The sequence below is a fragment of the Amblyomma mixtum genome, chromosome 3 (assembly GCF_055824585.1).
Source record: "Amblyomma mixtum isolate Tamu chromosome 3, ASM5582458v1, whole genome shotgun sequence".
NCBI lineage: Eukaryota > Metazoa > Arthropoda > Arachnida > Ixodida > Ixodidae > Amblyomma > Amblyomma mixtum.
In genome coordinates, this window is record NC_143014.1 from 263,779,837 (window position 1) to 263,792,072 (window position 12,236).

Below are 12,236 nucleotides of genomic sequence, written 5' to 3' on the forward strand. Positions count from 1 at the left end.
TCGCGCGCGCGGCCTCGCCTGCTCCCCTTCCAAATCGGAACTGTTCCTTTACCGCCCCAGGCCGCACCACACAACCAACCCTCCCATATCACTTAAACTAGGGAATCATCCCATTCCCCTCGTCTCAAAGATTCGCATCCTGGGCCTTGTCCTTCACTCCCACGACGCGCACAGCGACACCATCCAAGCTCTCCAGACCCAAACTCAGCAAGTCACCCGTCTAATCCGACGCGTGGCGAACCGGCGCGCAGGTTTGCGAGAGCGGAACGCTCTACGCCTCACCCAAACCTACATCACGAGCCGCACGGCGTACTCATTTCCCTACCTCCCCCTAAAGCAGAAGGAGCGAGACCGCATCAACGCGCTCCTCAGGAGCTGCACGAAGGTCGCCCTCCGCTTACCCCCCAGCACCTCTACTGCCCGGCTCCTCAACCTCGGTACCCACAACACATTTGAGGAGCTGGCAGAAGCCACTCTAACAGCACAGCTGACTCGCCTGTCGGGTACCGCGGCAGACCGCACTCTGCTCTGTCAGCTAGGTATCGCCCCGTTCATCCATCCTACCGAGGTGGCCGCCCTACCTCCAGACCTACGCTCCCATCTCATCATCCATCCCATCCCTAAGACATGCACCCGGAGCACGACGGAGAACGCAGGACAGCCCGCGCCAAAGCCCTGCTGTCACCCAGACTTCGCGCACTTTTACGTGGGAAGCTCCCCGACACCCTTAGAGCGTGGGGGGGTAGCGGTCTCGGACTCGAAGGAGATGCCCTCGACTCAGCGTGGCAATCTCAGCAGAGACCAGCCACCAAGTGACAAGAGGTTTTTGGGCGTTCGGTGCCCAGCTTTCGCTGGTCGCAAGCCAGAGAATGAGTCGGAGCCAAAGGTTCACAAAACAAAACAAGGTTTATACAGCAAAGAGACGATACAGAGGATTACGCAATCACTAGTACAAACACATACAAAGTGATTAACAGAACAATGCAATTCGTGCAAAGTTAAACTCGAGAGAGAATGCAATACAAAGGCAATATTGCACCTAAAGTGCACTAACGCAAGAGAGAGAGGTAAACGAACAAAACACAATTTGTTCACCGGGCACTGCGGCAGTCCGACGACCAGAGTTCCGCGACGATGCCGTCCCGCAGACAGGCGAACGTTGCCTCGTTGGTCCGATGCTGGCCGAGTGGTGTTTTCCCCGGGAGTCGAACGGGCGTGCTTCGATGAAGCTTAAACGGCGGTCCGGACTGACTGATAGCGGTCAACGCCTTCTTTTATAGGCTGGCTTGCACGTCTGTTTGTTGTACGCGCCACAGTAGGCGCGCACATACACTCAGCATCTCCCGTGTAGTCTCCCTTCCTTTCACTCGCCGGCCGCGCGTCCCCATTGGTTAAAGCCAGGAGTCGTTTCGCGAAGGTTCCAGCGTGTTCTAGCGTGGCGCCGTCGTGGCGGCGTAGCCGACGTTCGAGTGCAGAGGAAGGGGGACATGTCTTAGCGCACGCAAGGCTTCCCCCTCTTCCCCCGGTTAACAGAAGAAACGACTCGCACGTTCTAGAGAGATCGGCGTGGATGACTCATTCCTTCGGCGCACGCCGTGGCGGTGAGCGGTGGTGGAGGGGAGAGAGAGGCACGTGCTCGGCGGGGACTTTCCCTCTCTCCCGTTGGGCTCGCGCCGGCGAGACGCCGTGCGCGCGGCGGTTTTTCTGTGTTTGTTTCTAAAATGCGCCGAATTTTGTGACACTACCCCTTCCTTTAAGAATATTGTGTAACAATATTCACAAAACACAAAATTCGCGCGCACATGCATGCGCTCACAAAGTCTGTGGCGAATGCCAAAATACATTCATCATTACAATGATGTTTCCACATACGTAACTCTATGAAATGTTCACAATGTACATAAAACACACCGCGATTGGGCAGTACATTAACACAAGGCTACAAACATGGAGCACGCAAATACAAGGCACACTTTCGCCTATACTTCCAAGTTTGGCCTACCCAGCGGGCTCGGAGAATTACTGCTTGCTTCAAGCTTGTCGTCGCGCTTTTAATTCCCTGTCGGAAGCGGCTGTGGCTTTTCTTCCTGTCGCGGGTTCGACTCTTCTTCCGCCTTATTCTGAGGCTTCTCTTCCGAACGCTGTTTTGGCCCATGTTCCTATTCGTACTGCTCTATGTGCATCGGTTCATGCTTCGAACCCTTCCTCTTTTCCTGTGGCTAGCGCGTCGGTTGCGAACAAATTTTACGCCAGTTCGCTCATGACGGCTCCGCTCCTTGTGTTCTCTTTTTCGGTACGCGCTCTTCTGTTTTCTTTTGTGCCTCCAGACGGAGTCCTTACTGAACGCGGGGCTCGTTCGTCTCAGCTTCTTTCTCACTTTGCTGCGATGTTCGTGCAGCTTACTTGCATCCGACTGAGCTGTCGTTCTCTTGGTTCTCTTTCTGTCCATTCTCATCCTCTGCTTTCTCCGAGGCACGTCCTGTTCAATTCCACCTGTATCAGTGGTGCTCGATTCGCTTCTCTTTTGTTCCTCGAGGATTGTGCCTTCTTCTGCCAAGTCCTTTTTTCTTTTCTTCCTTCTGACTACTCTTCGAGCGCAATGCTCAGAGCTCGGCTCAGGACTGATTGGAGAATCGTTCTCACTTATGAATTCTTCTTTGTCAACTCCTTGCTTCAGTTGGTCACATTCAGTGCAGCCGTAAGCAGACTTTTCTCCAGTCTGTTCCTTTACTTCTACTGCACATTCTCCTTCCTCAGAGTCAAACATTTGTTCGCCTTCGTTATAGGCATAATTTCCTCGCCCTCCTCATCGGGAAAGCCCTCCTCGCTGCTCGAGGGTTCACTCGGAACGGCTTCCGGGTCTTCATTGAGTGCGCTTTCCTCAGGTATTACTACGTCTGAGCTTTCACACTCAGTGCCATTTAACCACTCTTTCTCGTGGTCTGCACAACAAGACTCAGAGGCGTTGCACTCGGACTCCTCCATAGAGATCCCAACTGCTTCTTCGTCCTCAGGCGGCTGCTCTAGGGTCCCCTCTGACTGAAGCGTCAGGTTCGCCTTTACTTCAGTGCCTACTACGTCAGCAGTAGCTACACTTTCAACTTCCTGAGGAAGCGACACTCCAGTCTGTTCTTCACTCTCGGTGGTTGCATTTGTAGGAACAAGCTGTTCCACAACCTCATTCTGACCTGTGGAGCTGGCTACAACCTCTTCCGTGGTTGTCAACAAAACAGACTCGTTAGTCTTCCACCCGGCCTCTACGGGGGTAAGCTCCACAGGCTTCCTCACGTCGTTCAAGCGCCGAATTTCAGCAATCTTCCTCTGAATGATTGCCATTTCTATTTCAAAAGCCCTTTTGGCCTCTTCCTCTCTCCTTTTACGTTCTCTCTGTTCTTCATCTCGTTTCTTTTGCCTCTCTTTCTCAGCGGCTTCTCTAGCGCGCTGTCTCTCTCTCTCTCTCTTTCTTCTCGTTTCCTTTGCCTCTCTTTCTCAGCGGCTTCTCTAGTGCGATGTCTCTCTCTCTGTCTTTCTTCTCGAGCCCTCTCTCTTTCCTGGTCCACCCATTCTCGCAGTTCGGCTCCGGTCATCCCCATCTGCAGACCTACCTCTCTTAGCTCCTGTAGCTCCTTGAAGCTCATATCTGGAGACCGAACTCTACATTCAAGGCAATGGATACCTCTAAACGATGAACATCACTAACCGCTTCGGCGCGGCACCTCACAATATCGCTCTGCTGCTAACACTCGTTTACGATTCGTAAACTCCTTCTGACTCTTTCTCCGTTCTCTGCGCTTACAAACACCGAACGTCCTGTCGCGGACGCCAGAATATATTGTCACCCAGACTTCGCGCACTTTTACGTGGGAAGCTCCCCGACACCCTTAGAGCGTGTGGGGGTAGCGGTCTCGGACTCGAAGGAGATGCCCTCGACTCAGCGTGGCGATCTCAGAGGAGACCAGCCACCAAGTGACAAGAGGTTCTTGGGCGTTCGGTGCCCAGCTTTCGCTGCTTGCAAGCCAGAGAATGGGTCGGAGCCAAAGGTTCACAAAACAAAACAAGGTCTATACAGCAAAGAGACGATACAGAGGATTACACAATCACTAGTACAAACACATACAAAGTGATTAACAGAACAATGCAATTCGTGCAAAGTTAAACTCGAGAGAGAATGCAATACAAAGGCAATATTGCACCTAAAGTGCACTAACGCAAGAGAGAGAGGTAAACAAACAAAACACAATTTGTTCACCGGGCACTGCGGCAGTCCGACGACCAGAGTTCCGCGACGATGCCGTCCCGCAGACAGGCGAACGTTGCCTCGTTGGTCCGATGCTGGCCGAGTGGTGTTTTCCCCGGGAGTCGAACGGGCGCGCTTCGATGAAGCTTAAACGACGGTCCGGACTGACTGATAGTGGTCAACGCCTTCTTTTATAGGCTCGCTTGCACGTCTGTTTGTTGTACGCGCCACAGTAGGCGCGCACATACACTCAGCATCTCCCGTGTAGTCTCCCTTCCTTTCACTCGCTGGCCGCGCGTCCCCATTGGTTAAAGCCAGGAGTCGTTTCGCGAAGGTTCCAGCGTGTTCTAGCGTGCCGCCGTCGTGGCGGCGTAGCCGACGTCCGAGTGCAGAGGAGGGGGGACATGTCTTAGCGCACGCAAGGCTTCCCCCTCTTCCCCCGGTTAACAGAAGAAACGACTCGCACGTTCTGAGAGATCGGCGTGGATGACTCATTCCTTCGGCGCACGCCGTGGCAGTGAGCGGTGGTGGAGGGGAGAGAGAGGCATGTGCTCGGCGGGCGCTTTCCCTCTCTCCCGTTGGGCTCGCGCCGGCGAGACGCCGTTCGCGCGGCGGTTTTTCTTTGTTTGTTTCTGAAATGCGCCGAATTTTGTGACACCTGCAAAAGCTTTATGGCGACAGTTCCGAGGTAGCCCATGTGGACGTGGCAGCGTACTCGTCGGGCTCTCGCATGGTCCTCGCCTTCGCTAACCATCAGGCCCGATTACTAAGCACGCTCTCTGGGTTTTGGTTTGGTGAAACTTAGACACTTTCGGAGAAGGACGTAAAATTCACGCGGCAGATATTTTCTCGAAAGAGGCCTTATTGACCGACGTCAGCTTGGCAGTTCTTAAAGTCATTGTGGCGCTTTCTGCTTGTTGGGCTTCGGACTTTGCTAGCTGAGACCGTTACAGCTGTCAACGAAGCAAGAATAACCATCAGGCCTAGGTGTGACCAGAAGCAGAACGTACACAACTCCAGGTCTCTGCGGGGAGCAGCGTTGGCTGCAACCCCTGCGAGACCTCTTCGGGCGGCGGACGAGATGTTGTGACTCTACGCACCCCCCCCCCCCCTTTGTGTGTTCCCGCCCCAGCCGTCTTCCCTTAAAGGGACAGTGAGGAGAGCACTATTAATATTTTTTTATAGCAAAATCCGATAGTTCGGCATGTCATCGCTTTGTTGCCACTTGGCCGGCAGCAAAAGATGCATTTATTTCTAAGAAATTTGGATTCGAAGTTGAAAAAGTTTTTCCCGCCGCTCTGATTCAAACTTGGGATTCTCCTATGACGACACAGGACTAAGTGACGTGACACATGACGTGAACATGACGTGACGCAGACTGCGTGATTTCTCGCGGCCAGGAGTGCGGCCTAGCAGCAGCCGAAAAGAAAGCTACCGCCGGCCGCACGTTGAAGGCATATATCGGCTATTGCGGCCGTCGCTACAGTCGCTTCGCTTACGTTTGCACTGGCGTTTTGCCAGCGTTACGATGGATCCCGCTCTCGAAGTCGTCAACGAAGTTCTCGCAGATACACCTTTAGCATACAGTGTACCTTGTTACCGCTAGCGGAATACAGGGAGCCGGTGAGCAGACGCTGATTGGTCCCGATGCTTCAGGCGCGCGCGTACCTGCCGGACACGTGGCGCCATCTGGCGACGTCAAAGATTTGCGCATGCATTGGCTGTGCCTCAGTGATTTGTGGCTCCTCGGGTCCTAGAGTTACTAGAACAATTGGTTCTAGCAACACTGCTTTGTCCTATGACGTCATCACGCTTGTACTTGCGAGTTTGGCCTGTGGCGGCGATACCTGTATTTTGGTTCGTGGTCTTTTCTACGTTACAAGAGCTTTGTTGTCAGTATGAGTGGCGTTTTTGTAATCAGGAGCTGGTATTCTGTCGATACAAGCAAACTTCAATTTCTCCTCAGTGTCCCTTTAAGTCTTTCACAGAGGCACTGCTGGATTTTACTACAGCGGTGCTTCTCCTTGTACGCGCCTGTATGCGACTACCTGAAAAGGAAGCCGGCACCCGACACGACAGACGAAGACACGGAATCTCGACGATTCCTTCCATCCATGTGCCTCCAATGCGGCGTCAATGCCACCCCCTGTTTTCCCGGCTGAAGTGGTTTTGCTTAAGGCCCAACTCCATCGGCGCTTTTCGGCGCACGTCCTGCGCGCTTGGGTGCCCACGCGTCGGCCAGATCCGGTCTGCGCATGCGCGACACGTCGGCTGCCGCCCAGCGCGTCCACGACGCTCGTATCTGACAGTGCCAGATATCGGCGCCTGCGCACGAGCGCTAGCGCGCGCGTCGGAACCGGGGTCCGGTTTTCAACAATCGGAGGACCGCGGCGCTCTCGGGGACTCTTTTCTTCACGGCTGAAAGCTCTTTCAGGTTCCACCAAATTTTCTCGGAATCCTTGCAGCTCCCCAACCATCTTTTGTTCACGGCTTGGCATTTTTTTCAGTCCGCTCACGAGGAGGAGCGAGCTAGCACCAGGAGCATGGACATGCATGCCCCTTTTCGACGCTCGTCGTGGCGCGTGCTGGTCGCGCAGGCGCTCCGCGCGCACACCGAAAAGCACCGATGGAGTGGGGGGTTTAGGAACGTCAAACACATCAGTAATGACCCTGTGACTATGTATGTACAGTCGGGGACAAAAGTCTCCGGACCCCGTGTTGCTCAAACGAAACCGATAGCTCTGCTATTAGTCGGCGACTGATTACCACACTTGTGGAGGGTACAAGTCAAAATTTTGTTCTTTCATCTCCACAAGTGTGGTCTGCAGCCGCTCTCAAATGGTTGAGCTATAAGCTTCGTTTGAGGAACACGTGGTCCGGAGACTTTTGTTCCCAACTCTACCACCGCCAGGGAGACATCCCCCATCTCCTGGCGCCAAGCACGGAGACGAGCGGCTGTCAGTCATCCGCGCTTCGCTCTTTTGTCGACGGCGCGGGTGACGCCGCTGCAAGAGTTCGCCCTCGGGCGCCTCCATGAACCAAGACATGGGATCCCCCTGGCCGGCTTCCTGAAGGGACATCAGCTGACAGGTGCGCTTGATCAACTGCGCGTCCAGTTGTAGGTGAGGAGGTGACTTGAGGAAAGGACACTTTCGGGAGATTAATCCCACTGACCCAGCCAACGAAGATGATGGAGGGTAGAGTGCCCCCCAGCAGCACAGCTAATGGGCCCAGTATTGGAAATGTATTGGCAAAGCCCGATCCAACAAATGACCAGAGTGAAGCCAGCAACTTCCAATACTGGGCCCATTACGTGTGCGGCTTGGGCGGTTAATGATTACCGGACTTCAGAAAGCTGGTAAAGCCAGCCAGTAAGCGTCGCTTGCTTCATCCAAAGGCGGTGCCCATGATGGAGTCCCTGTGATTGCACGAAAAAGGCGAGAAGACAATCGAAGGGGCTATTTTAAGCCCCCAGGCACCACGAACCGTTGGTCCAATATTGGGAGAGAGTTGGCTATGTCTGGCCCTATATATGACCTGAGCTGACTTCACTGTCCCCATATACGCAGTTCCACTCAGTATCATATCCAACAATGGCCCATATTGGCTATGTCCCTATATATCATCTCCAACGATGGCCCTACTTATGCGCTGTAGCTCACATATTGGCAATTCCGATTCATAACACTTCCAACGATGGCCCTACTTGTGTGCTGTAGCTCACATATTGGCGATTCCGATTCATTATACCTCCAACGATGGCCGTACTTGTGCTCTGTCCTATATTGGCAATGCCGCTTCATTACACTCTCAGCTGGTAACTCAACCCAGGCCACCATACGGACTCTGGCTCGAGCTCTGCATTTCTCAATTCCTTGGTGACTCTCGTGCAAGCGCATCAAGACCTCTGCGCGTAATTTTTGTGGGATCACCAGCCGCAGACCTTTGAGCAGCACGCCTTCAGCGACTGCGAGCGTTGCTCTTTCCTGCCAGTATGGACGCACGACCATCGACGGCGATGAGAATTTGGGCCAGCCTTCCAGGCTGAATTTTGCGAAAGCTTAACAGACTTCATCGGCTGCTTGTTCAGCTTTGACTCGTTCAAAAAGGCTAGCCTCGACGGCATTTGTCAAGCAGCCCGAAACGAATTTGGTGAATTCGCCAATACTCAGTGCATGAGCATCAATTTGATTTCCCTGAATCGGGCCTCTAGACAATACATCTGCAGTAACGAGGCTATTACCCGCGACATGCACAACCGCAAAGCTGAACCGCATAAGCCTCATGCGAAAGCGCTGATTACGAGGTGGCAAAGCATCTATAGGTATTTTCCCACCAACGTTACAAGTGGTTTGTGGTCAGTTTCAAACAAAATTTCAAGACCTTTGATGTACCCTTCGAATTGTTCTGCTGCGTAAGTCATTGCCAACGCTTCGTTCTCAATGTGAGAGTATCTGGTTTCGGCAGGTGTCAACGAGCCTGACGCAGATGCAAAAGGTCTTTTTTACTGTTTGGTAGAACTTGTATCAATACGGCCACCAAACCGAATGATGACGCGTCAGCGGAAAGAATCGTAGGGTACTTTACATCATACTCAGCCATGACGCGCGTCGAAGAGATAACCTCTTTGACGTACGATAGCGCTTGCTCTTGGGCTGGTCCCCATGTCCATTCGGAACCCTTCAAAAGGAGGTGACGTAAAGGCGCCGTTTTCGAAGCCAAATCTGGTATGAATCTTGCCAGATGATTAGCGATACCGAGCAGCCGTCGAACGTTAGACACGTTAGCTGGCGTCGCCAGTTCTTTGATAGCACAAACTTTTTCAGGATCCGGCTTGATGCCATCTTTACTAAGCACACAGCCAAGAAATTTTACCTCAGTGACCCCCAAAGGAACACTTTTCTTTGTTTATCGTAACGCCAGCACTAGCGAGACGATCTAAAGTTAGACGCAGGCGCTCGTCATGTTGAGCCTTGTCGTTGCCAAAAATGAGCACATCTATCTATCAGGTTTATCACGAATGGGATTCCTTCAAGTATCTGCGCCATTTTTTTCTGAAAGATAACGGGTGCTGACGTTATTCCAAACGGCAGTCTTTGAAAACTGTATCGCCCAACTGTCATTATGAACGTAGTTAACAACTGGCTTTCGGGCGACAACTTAATTTGAAAGAAGCCAGAGTTGGCGTCCAAATGAGAAAACACAGAGGCACCACCTAAAAGACCGAGGCTATCATCCACTGTCGGCATGACATAGCGCTTGCGAAGAACACTTTTGTTTAATTGCGTCAAGTCAACGCAAATACGAACCGCTCCAGATGGTTTGAGTACTGGCACAATTCGTGCACACCATTCTGTTGGTTATTCAGCTTTGCGGATCACGCCATCTCGCTCCATACGCTCGAGCTCCAGCTTAACTGCGCCACGCAAGGGTAAGGCTATGCGGCGCGCAACATTAATTGCAAAAGGTATCGAGTTCGGCTTCAGTATAATTTTGTATTCTCCTTTTATCGCTCCTAGAGCACTGAAAAGCTGCGGGTAGCAAGCTTCGACGGCTGTTGCGCTACTGACCTAGTCCGCGAATTTAATAACTTCTAGAGCCTCAAGCGCTGGGAGACCCAAAAGTGCGGAGCGCAATGGTGAGACCACGTACAAGATTTGCTGGAGTGTTTTGTTTCCACTGGATAGTGGCGTGAAACTTTCCCAAAACATACAGTGGCTCATTCGACGGGCTTGTTAGGATTAGGTCGCACTTTTTTAGCCTGGTAGGCAAACCGGGAAACGTTGAGGGCACAACAGAAACTTCGGCACCGGAATCTACTTTAGCGAACACCGGAGTGCCGTTAATGACGACCTGTACATACCGAGAATTGGAGTACTCCCCGTTCACCACGCCAACGAAGTACGCCCCCTTGTCCATATGGAGAGATGAAAGCTGTACCTTCTTTCCATTACGTGCAGCATTTTTCTGACATACAGCTGCAAAGTGTCCGGAACAACCGCAGTAGTTGCATTTCGCTGCTTTCGCCGGGCACGAGGCTCTGGAGTGCGCTCCTTGACCGCAGTTGGGGCATGACCCGGGGGTGCCTGGTCGGTAGGACTGGACTCTGCGGCGCGGACCTTGTATTCTAAGTGAACAGTTCTTTGACGAGCTGCCCGAGTGCTGTCCTGAAGAATACTTTCCGGGCTGCCCTTGCTTGCTGACCGTATCAAGATTGCCGGTCGCCGCTACCAAGGGTTCGTCGTCGGTTTCTCGCAGTTGCTGCTGCTGTCGTTGGACGGTCTCCTTTAAGCGCGCTTTTGCCAAAGCGCTGTCGGGAGTCAAATCCGCATCCATTTGAAGCGACTCAGAGCTTAGCATCCCTGAGGCCGACCACGAACCTGTCGCGAATAATGCGTTCTTTTTCCTCGTAGTCGCACCGGTCCACCAGCGTGTGCATTGCGGTAACAAATTGCTCGACTGACTCTCCAGGTTCTTGAGTGCGACGGTGAAAGTACGCGCTCTCATAAACAAGGTTCCTTGCGGCAACGAAGTGCTTGTCGAACTTTTTTGAAGACTTCGTATTGTTTCTATTCTTCGGGTAATTCCAAAGTAGAGAAGATTTCTCTTGCTTGCCTGCCCATCCTATAAAGTAGAGTCCGGACCTGCGCTTTTTCACTCCGCTCATTTAGGCCCGAGGGGAAGCGGTATTCATCAAAGAGTTGGACCCAAGAAGGCCATTCGGACGTCCGGTCGAAGTCAAACCTTGGCGGAGCTAGAACCGCGAACATGCCGTGAAAGGGCTTGACTGCGTTGTCCTCTGACATGGCGCCGGGCGACGAAGTTAAGGCAACGCCCCTCAAATGCCAGAGGATTCCACTTCTGACACCATGCGGCGTTAAGGCCCTTGCCGGACGCCGAGCGCGGCCAGGTAGCGGGCAGGTAGGGATTGAGACTGGCCCCGATCACGGCACGATAACAACAACCCTTTATTTCACGCAAGCAGCGTCTTTATATAGCAAGCACTCATTTGAGAAGTGACGTCACGGACAAACAACGTTTCTGGCATCCGATAACGCAGACACATGAAACGCGGCACAGGTGCTATCAGCAAAACATCAATGCTTTTGTCAAGGTATGTGTATAGGAAGGCAAATCGGTGGGTGGAATGAGGCACATTAGCTCGTCAAGGCCTGGCTCCCGTTCCAGGCGGAGTGTATCAGCTGCCTTGCGTTGTCGTTGCTTGGCTCTTTCCTCGTAATTGGAGGTCCAATGGAGGATTGTCTTCATTCATTGAAAGGCTAAATGTATTCTCTGTGGATTTCGTGCTGCCGTGTGATGGTCGTCCTTTGCTCTAAGCAACCTCGTTTCCTTCATTGCCAGCACGTGCAGGTGCGCAGAATTATGCTGGAGCACTGAATCCTGGCGAGCGGACCTCCTACCTAAATCTGGTATATTCAACGGCTCCCGTTGCCTCCTCTGCACGCTAGATAAGCGTAGTATTATGCGGTGAAGAGGTAATGTCTGTGTTTAGTGCTTTTCGGAGAAAGTTGCAATATCAGAGAAAATAGATGACTGTATTGATACTCGAAATTTTTTGTTAAGACGCCAGGGTCAGGTAATTTGTGCCTATGCTGCTTGCGAAACCTGCATGTCCATACGTGAGTGCGCAGAGCTATGTGTTTCCATGGAGGCCAAACATTGAAGCATGTGTAAGCGATGTGCATCGGTTTGCCTGTATGACATGGACTGTGTGTGCTACGCGCCAGAGCTACATGCGAGAGGAGTGCCAACCAACCTACGCGTGGACATTATAATTACCTTAATCGCCCATAAAATGCATTTTATTCTGACAACATTATCAGGCATTTGCTAATCCTCCGTCCTTCCTTCCCTTTCAATTTTGCTGTGTTGATTAGCCGGGCAGGGTCACGTCAACTCTCTCTGCTTTTCCTCTGACAGAGATTTACTTTGAGTGTACCTTGTGTCGATGTAGTTTGAACAAGAAAGGCTGCGATTT

General features: G+C 52.4%; 1 pseudogene; it reads right to left on the reverse strand.

The window, feature by feature from the left end:
- Nucleotides 1-9,838: 9,838 nt before the first annotated feature.
- Nucleotides 9,839-11,246, reverse strand: LOC149354606 (uncharacterized; annotated as a pseudogene).
- Between the last annotated feature and the right edge of the window lie 990 nt (nucleotides 11,247-12,236).